The sequence below is a fragment of the Balaenoptera physalus genome, assembly GCF_965194825.1.
Source record: "Balaenoptera physalus genome assembly, chromosome: 1".
NCBI lineage: Eukaryota > Metazoa > Chordata > Mammalia > Artiodactyla > Balaenopteridae > Balaenoptera > Balaenoptera physalus.
Window position 1 is genome coordinate 16,080,473 of NC_138882.1, and position 21,476 is coordinate 16,101,948.

General features: G+C 35.8%; 1 protein-coding gene and 1 long non-coding RNA gene across 3 annotated transcripts in view; one reads left to right on the top strand and one right to left on the bottom strand.

Annotated features, from left to right (window-relative positions):
* Nucleotides 1–21,476, bottom strand: part of USH2A (usherin) — a 794,931-nt gene that overhangs the window by 694,571 nt on the left and 78,884 nt on the right. The gene's annotated exons all lie outside the window — the stretch shown is intronic.
* LOC309644699 overlaps nucleotides 3,416–21,476 on the top strand; it is an 887,681-nt gene continuing 869,620 nt past the window's right edge. Inside the window, exon 1 of the long non-coding RNA XR_014254562.1 lies at nucleotides 3,416–4,692. This is a non-coding gene — a long non-coding RNA (uncharacterized lncRNA). The remainder of the gene's footprint in view (nucleotides 4,693–21,476) is intronic.

The window sequence follows — 21,476 nt, forward strand, 5'->3', positions numbered from 1 at the left end:
GCCCCCTCTCCACTTCTCTGCCTCAGTTTTCCACACACCCCACAACCCAAAGCCCAAAGAAAACAATGCTTGATGCAGCCTCATGCTCTGACTTTCCTGTTAGGAAAGTTCCTCTACCCTTTGTCTAGAAATAGGCAATTGAGGCAAGTGCAAACTAATTATTACTTAAAGCAGTGTTATGAAGAAATAACAACAATAAACAAACCAAAAAACCCCACTCTATTAAAATGTCATAGAAATTTTTAGATTTCCAACACAAATTGTTTTAAAATTTGTAATTAGTGAAAAGAATAAAGAAAACATTATGCACAGTTCATTTGACAAATTGGCCATACAGGAAATTTGGTAAATTGCCCTGGATCAAAGAGCTGAAGCTAAGCAAGGTAGGAAATGATATAATGAAGGATACACCTTTCTTGGACATAGAGGAAAGACAGGAAGAACAGGTGTGAATACATTTAAGTCACTGTGGTTTTGTTTGAAGAGTAGGGAAGACACACAGGAAAATCACTCCTCATGGTATGAATTTTCTTTCTGAGGAAAAAGTAATGTCTGCCTGGAATGAAGGAAGTTGGATCTGTCCCCTATTTATTTCTTCACCTTCACCTACCCCACTCACACCCAGCCCTTCTCCCCCAGCATCCTTCATACGCCATATGGTGCAGGTCTACAGACTACCTGTAGTACTCCGCAAGGACCAAGGTCTCTCAGCCCTAAGGTTTTGCACATGATTTTGCCTCTACTTCCAATGTTCCCGCTCTATCCCAGCCCTTAATTTCTCAGCTTTGAAATATTTCCCATGGGAAACTTTCTGTGGCCCAGCAGGATCCTATATGTTCCTGTAGCACTCTGTACTTCTGATTCTGTTCTACAAATGCCTATTTACTTCTCTACCATGCTTATGAAATGTAAAAGTCTTCCCTAGAAAGACACACAAAGTAATAATTGGTCTTATCTGCTGTTCTATCCCTAGCTCATAGCCAAGTTTCCTGGCAAAGCGTAAACTGTTCAAAAATTATTTACTAATGAAGGGAAAATGAAGGAGGGAAGCGAGGAGGAATAGCGGTATTTATACCTGTAATAAAAATGTATAATGAACACTATACAGAATGAGTGAGAAGGTTGACCAGGGAAAAATACATGGATCCTCAAGAAGTATTTTGAGGGCCATCTGAAATCAGAGACTGTAACTTTGCAATGGCACGAGTCTGAAAGCTAAGTGATTTCCCCAAACATGCTGACAACTCAAGAGAAATATCAAATGATTAGAAGTAGCCAGCATTGAGGGTTTTCAGGTACAGTATATCAAACAAGGAGAACAAGAAGGTAAGATTCCAGTAATACAGAAGAAATAATGCACCAAAGTACTTAAGAGAACAGGAAAGTGAAACAGGGTGAGAGGTAATAGACCAGAAAAAAGAGAGGAGTCAAGGTAGTGGGCCTCAGATTAAGTAAAAGAAGAGTGCAGTAGAAGTGAGGAAGCAGGCTATTTGAAACAATCATAGTATTCACTTTAGTGCTGCCTGGGGACACAATAAAGATAAACACTGGTGCTGCTTTTGGCAGCATTGACTAATGAAGCAACAGGAAGTTTCCCGTCATACTCGAAGCATGCTATGCCATCAAGAAACACCCCCCAAATAAAAAAAATATGGTTATGGGTTGAACGGTGCCCTTCCCAAATTACATGCTGAAGTCTTATCCCCCAGTACCTAGGAACATGACCTTTTTTGGAAACAGGGTCTTTGCAGATATCATCAAGGTGATGTCATTAGGGTGGGCCCTAATCTGACTAATGTTCTTATAAGAAGAGGAAAATACTATGTAAAAACACATTCACACAGGGAGAAGGCCATGTGACAACAAAGGCAGGAATTAGAGTGACACAGCTAAAGAACGTGGAATACCAAGGACTGGCAGCCACCACCAGAAGTCAATTAAAGACACAGAAGGATTCGCCCCTCGAGGTTTCAGAGAGAACATGGCCCTGGTAACACCTTGATTTTGGACTTACAGCCTCTAGCACTGTGAAACAATAAATTTCTATTGTTATAAGCCACCCAATTTGTGATATTTTGTTATGGAGGCCCAGGAAACCAATTTAATCATCATTTCCTATGGTTGTTAACATAATGAGTTATCAAAGAGGAAAAAAATAGTGGCAACATGTATTCCACGTTATCTAATTTGTCTTTGCAGTATAAAAAAAAGTCTAAAATGTAATATATACAACCTCTAGGGAATATTTTCATTCAAAGTACCCAGAAGGGGCTTCCCTGGTGGCGCAGTGGTTGAGAATCTGCCTGCCAGTTCAGGGGACACGGGTTCGAGCCCTGGTCTGGGAAGATCCCACATGCCACGGAGCAACTGGGCCCGTGAGCCACAATTACTGAGCCTGCGCGTCTGGAGCGTTTGCTCCGCACGCAACAAGAGAGGCAGCGATAGTGAGAGGCCAGCGCACTGCGATGAAGAGTGGTCCCCGCTTGCCACAGCTGGAGAAAGCCCTTGCACAGAAACGAAGACCCAACACAGCCATAAATAAATAAATAATTAAATAATTTAATAATTAAAAAAAAAGTACCCAGAAAATACAGATCACAACGAATAAGGGATAATGACTTATGGTTTTGAAAGCCCTAATATAACTGAAGGCAAAATTGTTGAACACTGTGATTTTGTCAAAGCCTGAATCACGTTGTTGTTTTTTTTTTTTTTAATTAATTTTATTGGCGTATAGTTGCTTTACAATGTTGTGTTAGTTTCTGCTGTTCAGCAAAATGAATCATCCATATGTATACATATATCCCCTTTTTTGGATTTCCTTCCCATTTAGGTAACCACAGAGCACTGAGTAGAGTTCCCTGTGCTATACAGTAGGTTCTCATTAGTTATCTAATTTATACTTAGTATCAATAGTTTATATATGTCAATCCCAATCTCCCAATTCCTCCCACCCCCCCTTACCCCCTTGGTATCCATACATTTGTTCTCTACATCTGTGTCTCTTATTTCTGCTTTGCAAATATGATCATCTATACAATTTTTCTAGATTCCACATATATGTGTTAATATACAATATTTATTTTTCTCTTTCTGACTTACTTCACTCCGTATGAAAGTCTCTAGGTCCATCCATGACTCTACAAATGACCCAATTTCATTCCTCTTTATGGCTGAGTAATATTCCATTGTATACATGTACCACATCTTTTTTTTTTTTTTAACATCTTTACTGGAGTATAATTGTTTTACAATGGTATGTTTGTTTCTGCTTTATAACAAGGTGAATCAGCTATACATATATATATAATCCCCATATCTCCTACCTCTTGCGTCTCCCTCCCACCCTCCCTATCCCACCCCTCTAGGTGGTCACAAAGCACTGAGCTGATATCCATGTGCTATGCGGCTGCTTCCCACTAGCTATCTATTTTACATTTGGTAGTATATATAAGTCCATGCCACTCTCTCACTTCATCCCAGCTTACCCTTCCCCCTCCCCATGTCCTCAAGTCCATTCTCTACATCTGTGTCTTTATTCCTGTCCTGCCCCTAGATTCTTTAGAACGATTTTTTGTTTTTTCTTTTTTTTTTTTTGGTTTTTAGATTCCATATATATGTGTTAGCATACGGCATTTGTTTTTCTCTTTCTGACTTACTTCACTCTGTATGACAGACTCTAGGTCCATCCACCTCACTACAAATAACTCAATTTTGTTTCCTTTTATGGCTGTGTAATATTCCATTGTATATATGTACCACATCTTCTTTATCCATTCATTGGTCGATGGACACTTATGTTGCTTCCATGTCCTGGCTATTGTAGATAGTGCTGCAATGAACATTGTGGTATATGACTCTTTTTGAATTATGCTGTTCTCAGGGTGTATGCCCAGTAGTGTAATTGCTGGGTCATATGGTAGTCCTACTTTTAGTTTTTTAAGGAACCTCCATACTGTTCTCCATAGTGGCTGTATCAGTTTACATTCCCACCACCAGTGCAAGAGGGTTCCCTTTTCTCTATACCCTCTCCAGTATTTATTGTTTGTAGGTATTTTGATGATGGCCACTCTGACTGGTGTGAGGTGATACCTCACTGTAGTTTTGATTTGCATTTCTCTAATGATTAGAGATGTTGAGCATCTTTTCATGTGTTTGTTAGCAATCTGTATATCTTCTTTGGAGAAATGTCTATTTAGGTCTTCTGCCCATTTTTGGATTGGGTTGTTTGCTTTTTTGATATTGTGCTGAATGAGCCGCTTGTAAATTTTGGAGATTAATCCTTTGTCAGTTGCTTCATTTGCAAATATTTTCTCCCATTCTGAGGGTTGTCTTATCGTCTTGTTTATGGTTTCCTTTGCTGTGCAAAAGCTTTTAAGTTTCATTAGGCTTCATTTATTTATTTTTGTTTTTATCTCCGTTTCTCTAGGAGGTGGGTCAAAAAGGATCTTGCTGTGATTTATGTCATAGAGTGTTCTGCCTATGTTTTCCTCTAAGAGTTTGATAGTGTCTGGCCTTACATTTAGGTCTTTAATCCATTTTGAGTTTATTTTTGTGTATGGTGTTAGGGAGTGTTCTAATTTCATTCTTTTACATGTAGCTGTCCAGTTTTCCCAGCACCACTTATTGAGGAGGCTGTCTTTTCTCCACTGTATATTCTTGCCTCCTTTATCAAAAATAAGGTGACCATATGTGCGTGGGTTTATCTCTGGGCTTTCTATCCTGTTCCATTGATCTATATTTCTGTTTTTGTGCCAGTACCATACTGTCGTGATTACTCTAGTTTTGTAGTATAGTCTGAAGTCAGGGAGCCTGATTCCTCCAGCTCCGTTTTTCTTTCTCAAGATTGCTTTGGCTATTCGGAGTCTTTTGTGTTTCCATACAAACTGAAATTTTTTGTTCTAGTTCTGTGGAAAGTGCCATTGGTAGTTTGATAGGGATTGCATTGAATCTGTAGATTGCTTTGGGTAGTAGAGTCATTTTCACAATGTTGATTCTTCCAATCCAAAAACATGGTATATCTCTCCATCTGTTTGTATCATCTTTAATTTCTTTCATCAGTGTCTTATAGTTTTCTGCATACAGGTCTTTTGTCTCCTTAGGGAGGTTTATGCCTAGGTATTTGAGTCTTTTTGTTGCAATGGTAAATGGGAGTGTTTCCTTAATTTCTCTTTCTGATTTTTCATCATTAGTGTATAGTAATGCAAGAGATTCCTGTGCATTAATTTTGTATCCTGCTACTTTACCAAATTCATTGATTAGTTCTAGTAGTTTTCTGGTAGCATCTTTAGAATTCTCTATGTATAGTATCATGTCATCTGCCAACAGTGACAGCTTTACTTCTTCTTTTCCAATTTGGATTCCTTTTATTTCTTTTTCTTATCTGATTGCTGTGGCTAAAAACTCTAAAACTATGTTGAATAATAGTGGTGAGAGTGGGCAACCTTCTTGTGTTCCTGATCTTAGTGGAAATGCTTTCATTTTTTCACCATTGAGAATGATGTTGGCTGTGGGTTTGTCATATATGTCCTTTTTTATGTTGAGGTAAGTTCCCTCTATGTCTACGTTCTGGAGGGTTTTTATCATAAATGGGTGTTGAATTTTGTCAAAAGCTTTCTCTGCATCTATTGAGATGATCATATGGTTTTTCTCCTTCAATTTTTTAGTATGGTGTATCACATTGATTGATTTGCGTATATTGAAGAATCCTTGCAGTCCTGGGATAAACACCACTTGATCATGGTATATGATCATTTTAATGTGTTGTTGGATTCTATTTGCTAGTATTTTGTTGAGGATTTTTGCATCTATGTTCATCAGTGATATTGGCCTGTAGTTTTCTTTCTTTGTGACATCTTTGTCTGGTTTTGGTAGCAGGGTGATGGTGGTCTCGTAGAATGAGTTTGGGAGTGTTCCTCCCTCTGTTATAGTTTGGAAGAGTTTGAGAAGGACAGGTGTTAGCTCTTCTCTAAATGTTTGATAGAATTCACCTGTGAAGCCACCTGGTCCTGGGCTTTTGTTTGTTGGACGATTTTTAATCACAGTCTCAATTTCAGTGCTTGTGATTGGTCTGTTTATATTTTCTATTTCTTCCTGGTTCCATCTCAGAAGGTTGTGCTTTTCTAAGAATTTGTCCATTTCTTCCAGGTTGTCCATTTTATTGGCATATAGTTGCTTGTAGTAAACGCTCAGGATCCTTTGTATTTCTGCAGTGTCATTTGTTACTTCTCCTTTTTCATTTCTAATTCTATTGATTTGAGTCTTCTCCCTCTTTTTCTTGATGAGTCTGGCTAATGGTTTATGAATTTTATCTTCTCAAAGAACCAGCTTTTAGTTTTACTGATCTTTGCTATTGTTTCCTTCATTTCTTTTTCATTTATTTCTGATCTGATCTTTATGATTTCTTTCCTTCTGCAATCTTTGGGGGTTTTTTGTTCTTCTTTCACTAATTGCTTTAGGTGTAAGGTTAGGTTGTTTATTTGAGATGTTTTTTGTTTCCTGAGGTAGGCTTGTATTGCTATAAACTTCCCTCTTAGAACTGCTTTTGCTGCATTCCACAGATTTTGGGTCATCGTGTTTTCATTGTCATTTGTTTCTAGGCATTTTTTGACTTCCTCTTTGATTTCTTCAGTGATCTCTTGGTTATTAAGTAATGTATTGTTTAGCCTCCATGTATTTGTATTTTTTACAGATTTTTTCCTGTAATTGATATCTAGTCTCATAGCGTACCACATCTTCTTTATCCATTCTTCTGTTGATGGACATTTAGGTTGCTTCCATGTCCTAGTTATTGTAAATAGTGCTGCAATGAACACTGGGGTGCATGTGTCTTTTTGAATTGTGGTGTTCTCTGGGTATATGCCCAGTAATGGGATTGCTGGGTCATTTGGTAATTCTATTATTAGTTTTCTAAGGAACCACCATACTGTTTTCCAAAGTGGCTGTGTCAATTTACATTCCCACCAACAGTGCATGAAGGTTCCCTTTTCTCCACACCCTCTCCAGCATTTACTGTTTGAAGATTTTTTGATGATGGTCATTCTGTCTGGTGTGAGGTTATATCGCATGGTAGTTTTGATTTGTCAATCTATGACAAAGGAGGCAAGAATATACAGTGGAGAAAAAGACAGCCTCTTCAGTAAGTGTGCTGGGAAAACTGGACAGCTACATGTAAAAGAATGAAATTAGAACCCTCCCTAACACCATACACAAAAATAAACCCAAAATGGATTAAAGACCTAAATGTAAGGCCAGACACTATAAAACTCTTAGAGGAAAACATAGGCACACACTCTTTGACATAAATCACCTCAAGATCTTTTTTGACCTACCTCCTAGAGTAATGAGAATAAAAACAAAAATAAACAAATGGGACCTAATTAAACTTAAAAGCTTTTGTACAGGAAAGGTAACCATAAACAGATGAAAAGAGAACACTCAGAATGGGAGAAAATATTTACAAAGGAAGCAAATAACAAAGAATTAATCTCCAAAATATACAAACAGCTCATGCAGCTCAAAATCAAAAAAACAACCCAATCAAAAAATGGGCAGAAGATCTAAATAGACATTTCTCTAAAGAAGACATACACATGGCCAACAAACACATGAAAAGATGCTTAACATCACTAATTATTAGAGAAATGCAAATCAAAACAGAATCATGGCTTTAAATTATCAGGGTGGATTCATTCTTTTATGCATTCATTGACTCAACAAATGTTTACTGGGAACGATTTACATGCCAGGAACTTTCATGGGTTTCAGGAATACATCAGTTAACAAAACAGGCACAAAAAAAACTCAAACAAACTAACAAACCAAAAAAAACTTGCTTTTATGGAGCTTGCATTCAGGCAACTAGATTAATATAATGAGTAATTTATGTAGTATATTAAAACAAGATAAATGCTATGAAAAATGGGAAAAATAAGAGCAGCTTGGAGAGCATGGCTGGACTTTAATTTGGATAGTATGTTAAAGAGAGGTCTCATTGAGAACACGGTATTGACAGTGGAAAGGGAACAATCATATATATAAATTGGGGCAAAATATTCCAGACAGGAGTCATTGAGTGCACAGACCTAAGGTAGTATGCTTGGCATATGAGAAGAACTGCAAGAAGCCAGTATCCTGGAGGAGAATAAAAGAAGTGAGGCTATTGGAAGATTAGGTCAGACAAGTAACTGGCTGCCGGGGATAGGGCAGTGGGGGTGGGGGTGGGGGAATTGGGTTCAAATTGTGAAAAGCCCTGTAGCCCATTGTAAGGACTTCAGTTTTTATTGTATATGAAAGAGGAAGTCACTGGAGAGTTCAGAGTAGAGAGTGACATGAACTCAGGTTTATTCCAAAGTGTTAAAAGTAGAATATAGGGGGCTTCCCTGGTGGCCCAGTGGTTAAGAATCCGCCTGCCAATGCAGGGAACACGGGTTTGAGCCCTGGTCCAGGAAGATCCCACATGCCACAGAGCAAATAAGCCTGTGCGCCACAACTACTGAGCCTGCGCTCTAGAGCCCGTGAGCCACACCTACTGAGTCCATGTGCCACAACTACTGAAGCCCATGTACCTAGAGCCTGTACTCTGTAACATGAGAAGCCACCGCAATGAGAAGCCCATGCACCGCAACGAAGAGTAGTCCCCGCTCGCAGCAACTAGAGAAAAGCCCTCGTGCAGCAATGAAGACCCAACGCAGCCAAAAAAAAAAAAAAAATCAGTAGCCCTGAAAAAATTATATATATATATAAAAAAAGTAGAATATAGGATGACAAGAGTAGAAGCAGTGAGACCAGTAAGGCTATTACAGTCATCCAAGAGAAAGACAATGGTAGTCAGACGAGGGTATAGAAGTGGAGGCGTACATCTCAATACTGATAAATTTGAATTCTCTTCCTATATTTTAGTAATAGTTAAAAAGAAGCTTTGCTGAAGAGGGATTATGAAATCTATTTTATCACCTATAAAATAAAGGGGCTAGGCTTTATGACCTTTAAAAACCATTTTAGTTTTAAATTTTGGAATCTGAACATAAAACAATCACATCTTCTACCACAGAATTCATATTTGAAGGGAATTTTTAAAGTTAAAAAAGTTCTCTAAAGACCTAGAGTTAATGTGAATCATCCACTCCAAACAGGAGAATTATGATTTGACTTTGGGGGAGAATATCATAAAATATTTCAAGGACATAGTCTTAAGAGTGAATTTTACTCATTCCTTTGCTAGTTGCCAACTTTTTGGCAACAGATATTCAGTGGAATAAACATTTCATAAAGAGATTCTTCTTTGAAAAATATTCATATGGTAAAGACAGGTCTAAATTATATTAATTGATCAAGTAAATAGATATGACTCATACCAGAAAGCCCTCATAGTTGTCTATTTAGAAAATATGTAATGACTGGTAAGAAGCAGTACAGCCACATTATGATTGGTGGCACAGCAAAATTAGTTAAATAGGAAAACTCTGAGTAAATAATCTAATATATAAATCAAGATAAAAACAGTTTTGCTATAAGGCTAATTTTTTAAAACGTCACAACAACTGGAAAGGAAGAAATAAAATTGCCTCTATTCATGAGTAATATAATTGTCTCCTAGGAAATCCCAGTGAATTTATACAAAAGCTACTAGAAGCAATAAAGAAATTTAGCAATTTTATGAGATACAACTTGAATGTATAAAAATTAATTCAATTTCTATACACTAGTGATGAAACACTGGAAATGAAACTTTTTAAAGTAACATTTATATTAGCCCCAAAACATGAAATACTAGTTATAAATCTAATAAAGCATGGCAGTGTCTGTTGATAAAAGTGCAAGATAATGATGAAATAAATTACAGGATGTCATCAGGTATGGCAGAGTAAGAACAACTGAAAATTCTGCCATAAAAGCAATGATAACACTAGCAAAGAATGTCAAATCCAGTTTTCTAAAAGGATGGAAATTGACCAAAGATTTGCAACAATCCAGGGAGTGTTTTTCCCCCCTATGGGTGAATAATAGTAAGAATATCATATTTTGTGGCATTTTAACTTTCTCTATTCCCATCTTCCTCTCTATCAGTCAGCAGTTAATCTTGAAATTGGATATTCTACAATCACAGTGAAAAACAGCAGCCTAGCATCCACTGGAGGAATGAGAATGGGATTGGAGCTCTTTCAAAGCCCCAACCTCAGAAAACTGTCATTATTTAATCTGTCTAGCAGTACTCTAAAGTCCCCACAAGTATGGCTTGAACTGACTCAGAGTTTGCCCAGTGGAAATAGTCATTTCTTTAGGATGTTTGTTGAAAATAATCAGTGGCAACTGCTTAACATTACAGTTGCCTAAGGCAGCAATAACAGCTGGGGAAAACAACAAACAAACAAAAAAAGGTAAAAGGAAAGCTGAGAAATGACATGTCCATAAGGGGCTTTGCAAAGCTCCAACATATTCCCAGAAATCTAGAAGGCCATGATCATGCAAAGGGGTGTGTGTACACACAGGGACATGTGCATTCCCAAGAGACATCTGAGAAGAACCTAAACTCTCACCTCCTTTTGACCTTGTGGTTCTGCACAAGCAGCAAATGGTGACTAAAGAAGGGTGCTCATCTGTCTGACTGAATGTTAAAGGTATGCTGCAACACACTAACAGAGCCCTCAAAAAAGGCTAAAAAAAGTTATTGGTTCTAGGAATTTATGAAATTCTCTGTTCCATTATTAGCTCAGCACTAAGCTAACTGGACAGAGATTTCAATGACCACATATGACAAAAATACATATTTTATGTAACTTGTTTAGGAAAGTCACTAAGCAAGCGAACAGCAGCAAAAAAAAATCCTGAGGAGAAAAAGACTCTGATTTCTGTATTTGCTCACTGTATTATTTAAAATGCCCAGTTTTCAACAAAAAATTATGACCCATGCAAAGAAACAAGAAAGTATGGCTGATACACAGTTAGGGGGAAGTGGCCATAGAAACTGGGCCAATTAAAATCCCATACATTAAACATACTAGATAAATACTTCAAATCAACTATTTAAATATGTTCAAAAAACTAAAGGAAACCATATCCAGAGAACTAAAGGAAAGTATGAGAATGATGCCTCAGCAAATAGAGAAGATGAGTAAAGAGACAGAAGTTATAAAACAAAGAATTCACTAAAGGAGCTCAACAACAGGTACAAATGGGTAGAAAAAAGAATCTTAAAGGTCAACTGAGATTATCTAGTCTGAAGAATAGAAAGAAAAAAATACAAAGAACTAAACAGAACTTCATGGACCTGTGGGATCCCCATTAAGTTTACAAACATAAGCCTAATAGTGATCCCAGAGAAGAGGTAAAGAAAAGAGCAGGAAGAATATTTAAAAGAAATAATCACTAAACCTCCTCAAATTTGATGAAAACCATAATCTACACATCCAAGATACTCAATTAACTTCAAGAAGGATAAATTCAGAGATCTGTACCTAGGTATATCATAATCAAACTGCTGAAATAAAAAGAGAAAATTATGAAAGCGGCAAGAGAGAAATGATCCATCTCATACAATGAATCTTCAATAAGATTAACAACAGATTTCTCATCAGAAACCATGGCGGACAGAAGGTAGTGAGATGACTTATTTAAAGCACTGAAAGAAAAAAGACTGTCAACAAAAATTCTCTTTCCTGTAAAACTATTCTTTAAAAATGCAGGACAAATTAAGACATTCCAAGGTAAACAAAAACTGAGAGAATTTATGACTTATAGACCTAATTTACAAGAAGTACTAAAGGAAGTCTTTAGGCTGAAATGAAAGAACACTAGACAAGAGTTCTAATGAACGTAGAGAAATAAAGAGCATTTTTAAAAGTAACTACATAATAAATATAAAAGATTATATAAATATTTCATTTATAATTCTTTTTTTCCTGATTAAAAAGAGAATTGAATAAAGCAATAATTATAAATCTGTGTTGATGGGCATCTAACAACACAATTTGAATGACAAGAACAAGGGGGAGGAAAACAAACAAAATATAGGCACAGAGTTTTGTATATTATTGAAATTAAGTTGGTATTAATTCAAAATAGGTTATTATAAGTTAAGATGTAATTGTGATAACCTGAGAAACTACTAATAAAATAAAAACAAATATAGTAAAAGAAATGGCAAGGGGATTAAAATGGTACATTCAAAAACATTTAACACAAAAGAAAAGAGTAATGGAGAAATAGAGGAACAAAAAAGACATAAGACATAGAAAACAAACACCAAAGTGACATTACAAAGGTAACTATCTTATCAGTAATTGCATTAAAAGTAAATGGTTTAAACACCCCAATAAAAAAATGAGATATTGGCAGAATGGAAAAACAAACCACAAATATGATTCAACTATATGTTTTCTACAAGAGACAAGCTCAAAGAAACAAATAGTTTGAAAGCTAAAAAATAGCAAAAATATATATATATATAAATCACATAAACTATAACCAAACACATTCCTAATAACCAATAGGTCAAAGAGGAAATTACAAGAAAACCAGGAAATCCTTAAGACAAATAAAAATGAATATAAAACATATCACACTTCATGAGTTTCAGGTAAAACACTGCTTAAAGGGAAATGGATAACTATAATCATCTATATTAAAGAAGAAAGTTATCAAATCAGTAGCCTAATCTTCTACCTTAAGAAACTAGAAAGAAGAAAGGAAACAAAATCCAAAGCAATCCAAAGGAAGGAAGTTATAAAGATTAGACACAAATGAAATAAAGGGAAAACCAGCAAAATCAAAAATTGGTTTTTTGAAAAGGTCAACATATTTGACAAATCTTCAGCTAGATGGACAAAGAAAAAAGGAGAGAAGACTCAAATTAGTAATATCAGGAATGAAAGAGGGGACATTACAACTGACCTTACAGACATAAAAAGATTATAAGAGAATCCCATGAACAATTTATGCTAAAATTAGATAATACAGATCAAACAGACCAATTTCTAGAAAGGTACAAACTACTGAAACTGACTCAAGAAGAAATAGGCATCATCACCAAAAAACTACCAGAGCTCATCAATGAATTCAGTAAAGATGCAGGTTACAAAATTAATATACAGAAATCTGTTGCATTTCTATACACTAACAATGTTAAAATGACCATACTACCTAAACAATCTACAGATTCAATGCTATCCTTGTCAAAATACCAGTGGCATTTTTCACAGAAATAGAACAAATAATTCTAAAATTAGTATGGAAACACAAAAGACCCTGAATAGCTAAAACATTCTTGAGAAAGACCCAGAGGTGTCATGCTCCCTGATTTCAAACTATACTGCAAAGCTACAGTAACCAAAACAGTATAATACTGGCACAAAAACAGACACATAGATCAATGGAACAGCATAGAAAGCCCAGTGAATATGGACTTATATGGGCAATTACTCTATGAAAAAGGAGGAGGCAATAATATACAATAGGAAAAAGACAGTCTCTTCGACAAATGGTGTTGGGAAAACTGGACAGCTAGATGCAAAAGAATCAAAGTGGACTACTATCACATTACACACAAAAATAAATTCAAAATGGATTAAAGATTTAAATGTAAGACCTAAGACCATAAAACTTCTAGAAGAAAACATAGGTATTTGCTCTTTGACACTGATCTTCATAATATGTTTTTGGATATGTCTCCTTGGGTAGGGGAAACAAAAGCAAAAATAAACAGGACTATATGAAACTAAAAAGTTTTTTCACAGAGCAGGAAACTATCAGTAAAACGAAAAGGCCACCTAGTGAATGGGAGAAGGTATTTGCAAATGATATATCTGATAAGTGGTTAATATCAAAAATATATAAAGAACTCACACAATTCAACAACAAAAGAACAAACAACCTGACTGAAAAATGGGCAGAGGATCTAAATAAATATTTTTCCAAGGAAGATACACATACACAGATGGCCAACGGGCAGATGAAAAGATGCTCAACATCACTAATCATCAGGGAAATGCAAATCAAAACCACAATGAGATATTACCTCACATCTGTCATAAAAACTATTATCAAAAAGGCAACAAATAACAAGTGTTGGCAAGGATGTGGAGAAAAGGAGAACCCATGTGCACTGTTGGTGGGAATGTAAATTGGTGCAGCCACTATGGAAAACAGTATGGAGATTTCTCAAAAGATTAAAAATAGAACTACCATATGATCTAGCAATACCACTCCTCAGTATTTATCCAAAGAAGCATAAACACCAATTAGAAAAGATGTATGCACCTCTATATTCATTGTAGTGTTATTTACAATAGCCAAGATATGGAAGCAACCAAAGTGTGCATCAATAGACAAATGGATAAAGAATATGTGGTGTACACACACACACACAAATAAAATCCTGTCATTTGCAATGACATGGATGGACTTAGAGGGTATTACACTTAGTGAAATAAGTCAGACAGAGAAAGGCTAATAATGTATGATTTCACTTAAATGTGAAATCTAAAGAAACAAAACAAGTGAACAAACATAATAAAACATAAACAGAGTTATAGATACAGATAACAAATAGGGGTTTGCCAGTGGGGGGGACAGGAGGAGGAAAGAAATAGGTGAGGGAGATTAAGAGGTACAAAATTCCAGTTGCAAAATAAATGAGTCACAGGTATGAAATGTACAGTGTGGGGAATATAGTTAATAACTATGTAATATCTTTGCATGGTGACATATGGTAACCGATTTATTGTAGTGATCAGTTTGAAATACACAGAAATTTTGAATTAATATGCTGTGTAACAGGAACTAACATAGTGCTATAGGTCTATTATACTTCAAAAAAATAACAAACAAACTTACAGAAAAAGAGATCAGATTTGTGGTTACCAGAGGTGGAGATGGGGTGGAGGGAGGGGGAAGTGGATGCAGACAGTCAAAAAGTATGAACTTCCAGTTATAAGCTAAATAAGTACTAGTGATGTAATGTACAACATTATAAATATAATTAACACTGCTGTATGTCATATACAAAAGCTGTTAAGAGAGTAAATCTCAAGAGTTCTCATCAGAAGAAAAAACTTTTTTTCTATTTCTTTACTTTTATACCTGTATGACATGATGGATGTTCACTAAAATTATTGTGATAATCACTTCATGATGTATGTAAATCAAATCATTATGTTGTGTACCTTAAACTTATACAGTGCTGTATGTCTATTATATTTCAATAAAACTGGAAGAAGAAACAATAAAAACAAAGAAAATTGATAGTGAATGAAAAAAGAAGAAATAGACATTCTGGATAGAGTGATAATAAAAAAGAGATTAATTTAGTAAAAAAAATTTTTCCACAAAGAAAATCCAGGATCGATGTCTTCACTGAATTCTTATAAACATTTAAAAGAGGAACAATGTCAATCCTTCACAAACTCTTCCAAAAAAACAGAAAAAGTAGAAACACTTCCCAAATAATTCTATGACGTTATCTTACCCTGATACCAAAACCAATAAAGACATTACAAGTAAAGAAAGTTACAGATCAAAAATATCTTCATAAAATGCCAGTAAACCAAATTTAACATCATAAATAAAGGATTATACGCCACAAGCAATTGGGATTTATCCTAAAGATTCAAGGCGGGTTCAACATGTGAAAACCAAATAATGAACAATATGATAGAATAAAGGACAAAAACAAATGATCATCTCCATAGGTGCAGAAAAAAGCATTTGTCAAATTCCAAAATTCTTTCATTATAAAAACAATAAACATTGAAAAAATAGAAATTCCTCACCTGAGAAAGGGAATTTATAAAAATCAACAGCTAACATCACACTTGAAGGCAAAACACTACTCTCCCTCTATGATCAGTAACAAGACACCAACATCCACGTTTACCACTTCTAGTAAATATTGTTCTGGAGGTACTAGCCAGGGCAATTAAGCAAGAAAAAGAAAAGGCTTCCAGATTAGAAAGGAAGAAGTAAAACAAATGTGTACAAGAAGAAACATACAATATGTTAACTATGAAATTTCCTAAATTATAAAGAAACAATTCTTAACATGGGAACAAATACATAATATATGCTTTTATTCATAAAATGGAATATTAATAGGGCAGCTTAAATGAATGAACCAGACCTCAAAATTTTAAATTCTCAAAAACTATTTTTATGAAAAAGCCAAGGTGAAAATACACTATAAAGCCATTTATGTAAATTTTAACAACATGAAGACAATAGCATGTATATTATTTAAGTATACTTATATTAGGTTGAAATAGTTAATATCTGACAATTTTTAGTCTATAAGAATGGCAATTTTATATGGTTCAACCTTATAATAAAGGTATAAAAAAGACATGAGAATGATAATTGTAAATAGAGAATAGGAGAGGGGGATCTTCAAGAATCTTTAAAAATTGTTTAAGTACATTTTGATATTTCAAGGTCATATATCTCCATTACCTGGAAAAAATGACTGATGTAAGGAAAAATTTCTAAATTATTTTAGAAAGTTAGATGTTACTAAAAATGCTCAAGTCAAATAAAAGGAAATAGAAACAAGTTATTAAGACTAGATCTGTCCTTGTGAACGAAAAAAAATTTTAGAATTGGAACTAGAAGTATAATGGTTGGCATAGTTGCTTTTAAATAGAGGTACCCACCTACAGGCTAAAAGAATTAAAGATAATTACTGTAACTTTTTGGAAAAAAATTCTAGTATAATATCAAACTGAGAATCTTCATTTTTTCATAATTTTTTCTAATTTTTTTATTTTTTTAACCTCTTTATTGGAGTATAATTGCTTTACAATGTTTTGTTAGTTTCCGCTGTATAATGAAGTGAATCAGCTATATGTATATATATGTCCCCATATCCCCTCCCTCTGCGCCTCCCTCCCACCCTCCCTATCCCACCCCTCTAGGTGGTCACAAAGCACCAAGCTGATCTCCCTGTGCTATGCAGCTGCTTCCCACTAGCTATCTATTTAACATTTGGTAGAGAATTTTCATTTTTGAAAATAATAAAGCTTAAAGACTGAGCATTTTGACAATAGCATTAATAGACTGATATAGGTAAGAAACAAACTGCCAATGAGGTAGAAGAGAAAACAAATCTGTGTCCATTCCACAAAGACTTAGATAATGACTTTTCCTCATTTCTATCAAAAGTTCAAATTGAAATTAAAATTATGCATGATGGGGTTAGGTTAATTATCTGATCTCTAGTCAGTGTGACACAAAAGAAAACATTTCACTCTGAAACAAATTACAAAAACAAATCATAAAAATCTAGAACTTCAAAATATGATGGCTCTAGAATGGAGAGTCAAAGGAGCTTGCTCATTTATTTTTTAATGCTCACAATGGTAAGGATTTTATGCCAGAAAATTTAGAATGTGTTTTCTGTTTTTGTTATTGCTAATGTTGCTTTTAGGTATCAATAGCAAAATGATAAGAATACACTCCAGCTGTCATGGAACCATAAAAAGGAAAATAAAGTTCTAAATAACAGTATCGTTGTAGACAACAATAACAAAAAGCACAAGCATTCAATATAGTCATATACGATTAACACAGGCATTTTATACAATTACACAATACATACACTATTATAAAATTCCTTGAATTGAGGAAAATCTGAAAACTCACCTCCAGAATCAGTAAAGATCAGTGAAAGGCAAGGTGTTATCCTGAAGAATTAACAGATGACCACAAAATACTCAAAAGTAATAATCAACCACTAGAGAACAGCAGCTTGTATTATGCCAACTGTAGCCAATTCCTTTCCTTCTCTTCAGACCCAGCCTTCTACAGTATCTGCACTCAAGGCCTTCTGTCCTTCATCATTCAGTCTCATTTTAAAATTATCTACAGTCCCTTTTCGACCATCATCATTAGACTGAAAGTGCATTCTTGACGGCCACCCTAGGTATCATTTTCAGTTTTATAACTTCTCATTCTCCTTGATATTCAGCTGCTTGATATTATTGAAGAACTTCGTGAAATTTTCAATATCTGTCTTCTAAATCCTAATCCTTCCAGGCCACATCTGTATCCCCTCAGCTGCTTCTCTTCCATATCTCCATTTCCCAACCTTCTATCTATAGCTCAATACACTTTTTTCTACATTTCTTTCCTTTAAGAATTTCACCTGCTTCTAGAGCTTCAAAAATGACCTCTATGAGGAACATTCTTATCTGCATATCATTAGTCCTTAAATCAATTCTCAAATCCACTCTCTTGTCCCAAATGACCTTTTGCCATTTCCACTTGGATAATTCTTTACTATCTCAAATAAATAATTTAAAACTCATTCCCCTAAGCTTACTCTGTCCCCTCTTCCTTCTCTCTTCCCCTCTGCTCCATTAACCTTCTCCTCTTCTCCCTCCCTCTCTCCCCACCTCACAAGCATGCACGCACACAACTGCAACTTCCTTATTTCCCTCTATACTGGTATATCTAGGAAACATCTTTGACTCCTTCTTCTCCTTTAGACGCAATGGCTGCTCAACTACTTCTTTGTAACATTTTCTATTCTCACAAACCTAGTTCATAGGGTATCACTTCTGTAACATTGCCAAAGAGATGAGGCTGACAAACTGATTGAAGCTGTAAAGACTTGTACCCATTATATTCTATCTTTCAGATCCTGCCATCCATTCATGTATTCAACAAATATTGAATAGCTACCGTGGGACAGGCAATCTTCTAGGCTCTTGGGATATATCAGTGAATAATGCAAACAAAAAAAATCTCTGCCTTCATAGGACTTATATTCTAGAGGGGTAAACAGATATACACAACAATAATAAGTAACATATAATATGTGAAAACACTAAGTGTTATAGAAAGAAAAATAATGAGGGCCAGACATGGGGAGCTGGTGTTGGCAATTTTGAACAGGGTAGTCAGGAAGACTTCATTAAGAAGGTGATATCTGAGCAGACTTGAAGCAGGTAAGGGAGTCTGCCCTGTGGATATCAGAAGGTAAAATGGTTCCAACTGAATGAAGGAATAGCCAGTGGCGCAAAGGCTCTAAGACAGAAACTGCCTCACAAAATCAAGAAACAGAAAAAGGCCAGTTTGGTTGAGACAAAGAGAGCAAAGAAAACAGTAATAAGAGATAAAGCCAGAGAGGCAACTGCAGTCAGTTCATGTAGGTCTTATAGGCCATTGTAAAAATGATGGCTTTCAGGCTGGGGAGGCAGGGAAATAATAGAGCATTTTGAACAGAGAAGTAATATGATCTGACCCCTTTTTTTATTTATTTAATTAATTTATTTATTTATTTATTTATTTTGGGCTGTGTTGGGTCTTCGTTTCTGTGCCAGGGCTTTCTCTAGTTGCGGCGAGCGGGGGCCACTCTTCATCGCGGTGCGCGGGCCTCTCACTGTCGCGGCCTCTCTTGTTGCGGAGCACAGGCTCCAGACGCGCAGGCTCAGTAATTGTGGCTCACGGGCCCAGTTGCTCTGCGGCATGTGGGATCTTCCCAGACCAGGGTTCGAACCCGTGTCCCCTGTATTGGCAGGCGGATTCTCAACCACTGCACCACCAGGGAAGCCCCGATCTGACCCATTTTTAACAGAGAAACTCTGGCTTCTGTGTGGAGAATAAAGTGGAGGGCCAGAGTGCAAGCAGTTGAAAGATTGTGCAACAATCCAGTAAGAACAACAATCATGACTTGGATGGGAATGATTCTAGTGGAGGTGGTAAGAAGGAATCAAACTGGATATATTTTGAAAGTATGATCAGCAGAATTTTTTTCTGACACATGAGATATAAAATGTGAGAGAAAGAGAATTGGCAAGGATGACTCCAAATCTTTTGCCCTGAAGTAGTGGAAAAATAAAGTTGCCCTCACCTGAGATGGGGAAGGCTATGGGAGAAACTGTGTGAGTCAGAGAGAGAGGTCTAAAAACCAGGATTTCAATTTAGGAAAAAATAAGCTTAATTTTGAGGTATAAATTAAGCCTCCAAATGGAGATTTTGGATAGTCTGATGTATGTAGCATTCTGGAGTTTAGGAAAGAGGCTTATGAGGAGGGTGATGGGTAGATCCCAATTTGGAAGTCAAGTCATTCAGATGGTATTTAGAGCTATGAGACTAGAGGTGATCTTTAAGGGAGTGAGTGTATATAGACTTGGAAACAAAGTCAAGGTGTAAGGCCTGGAATACCAATATTAATAAGTCAAGTAATAAAGAAAGAGGAACTAGGAAATCAAAGTGATAAATAGCAACTAGAAATTCAAAGGCAAACTAGGAGATGATGCACTCTTAGATGCCAAGTGAAGAAAGTCTATCAAGGAGGAAGGAGTGATCTCAACTCTATTAAATGATGTTGATGGGTCACATAAATTATTGAAATTAACTATTAGATTTATGAAATGAAGGTCAATTAGTTTAACTGTGGTGATGAGCTAAAGCCTGATAGTAGTCAGTAGAATTGGAAAAGAGGAATTCAAGACAACTATCACTGACAATACTTTGGGGGAGTTTTGCTTAAAAAGAGGAGCAAGGAAATGCAACAGTGGGCCGGTGGAGGAAATCGGGGTCAAGAAAATGTTTTTAATGGAAGAATAACAACTTATCTTTGAAATGTTCCATTTATACAAGAAGACTTTACATATAGGAGTAAGTGGGGAAAAGGCTGGGAAAATTTCCTGGATAAGATCAATTGTATGACAGAGGTGGGTAAATATAGCAGTGTGAATCTATAGACGTTCTTTTATGGTTTGTTTTCATTTTCATAGTGAAAGAGGAGGTAATATCAACTTAGAGGATAAGGAGTAAGTTTGAGAAGATAACAAATTATGTACATAGTTGTCATAGGACAGGGAAACTGCATGGATGAGAGAAATATGGAATGATTTCAGGGCACATATGAGGTTTATGATCATAAACTTAAGGGAGACCAGGCATCCTGACTGGGTACATTTAACCAGTACTGTGGTGTTGCCAAGATAATACTAGAAAGTGGAAAAAAAAAAAAAAAAAAAAAAAAAAAGCAGGAGAGTCACGGTGTGTGTAAGATAGTAATTATAATATTTGACCATGAAACTTAAGCTGACTAACAAGGGAATAATACACATCAAGGGAGTGGGGAACAGTGAAAAGTTGTTCAGATCAATTGATGGAAAGTCCCAGAGAGGTTGAAAGATGACCTGATTCAGGGTACCAGACAGTACAAGGTGATAAATACAAGTGTATATCAGACAGGAAAAGGAAATGCAAGAAGTTTATATGCTAGATGAAGTGATGAAAAGACTGCTTCTTGACAAAGGGAACTGCTAAGAGGCACTGAAATAAAAAATAAAAATATTGCTCAGTAGAAGTCACATGATCACTAGTAAGTTGGGATTGTCTAACAACGAAAGTTCAGAATCCTCAATAAGTTTCAGGTTTAAATATTGGCAGTGAATAGATTTCAGGCAAACCAAAGATAACTGATGTAAAATTGAAAAACAAACAGACGTAAGCTTAGGGCCCACAAAAGACAA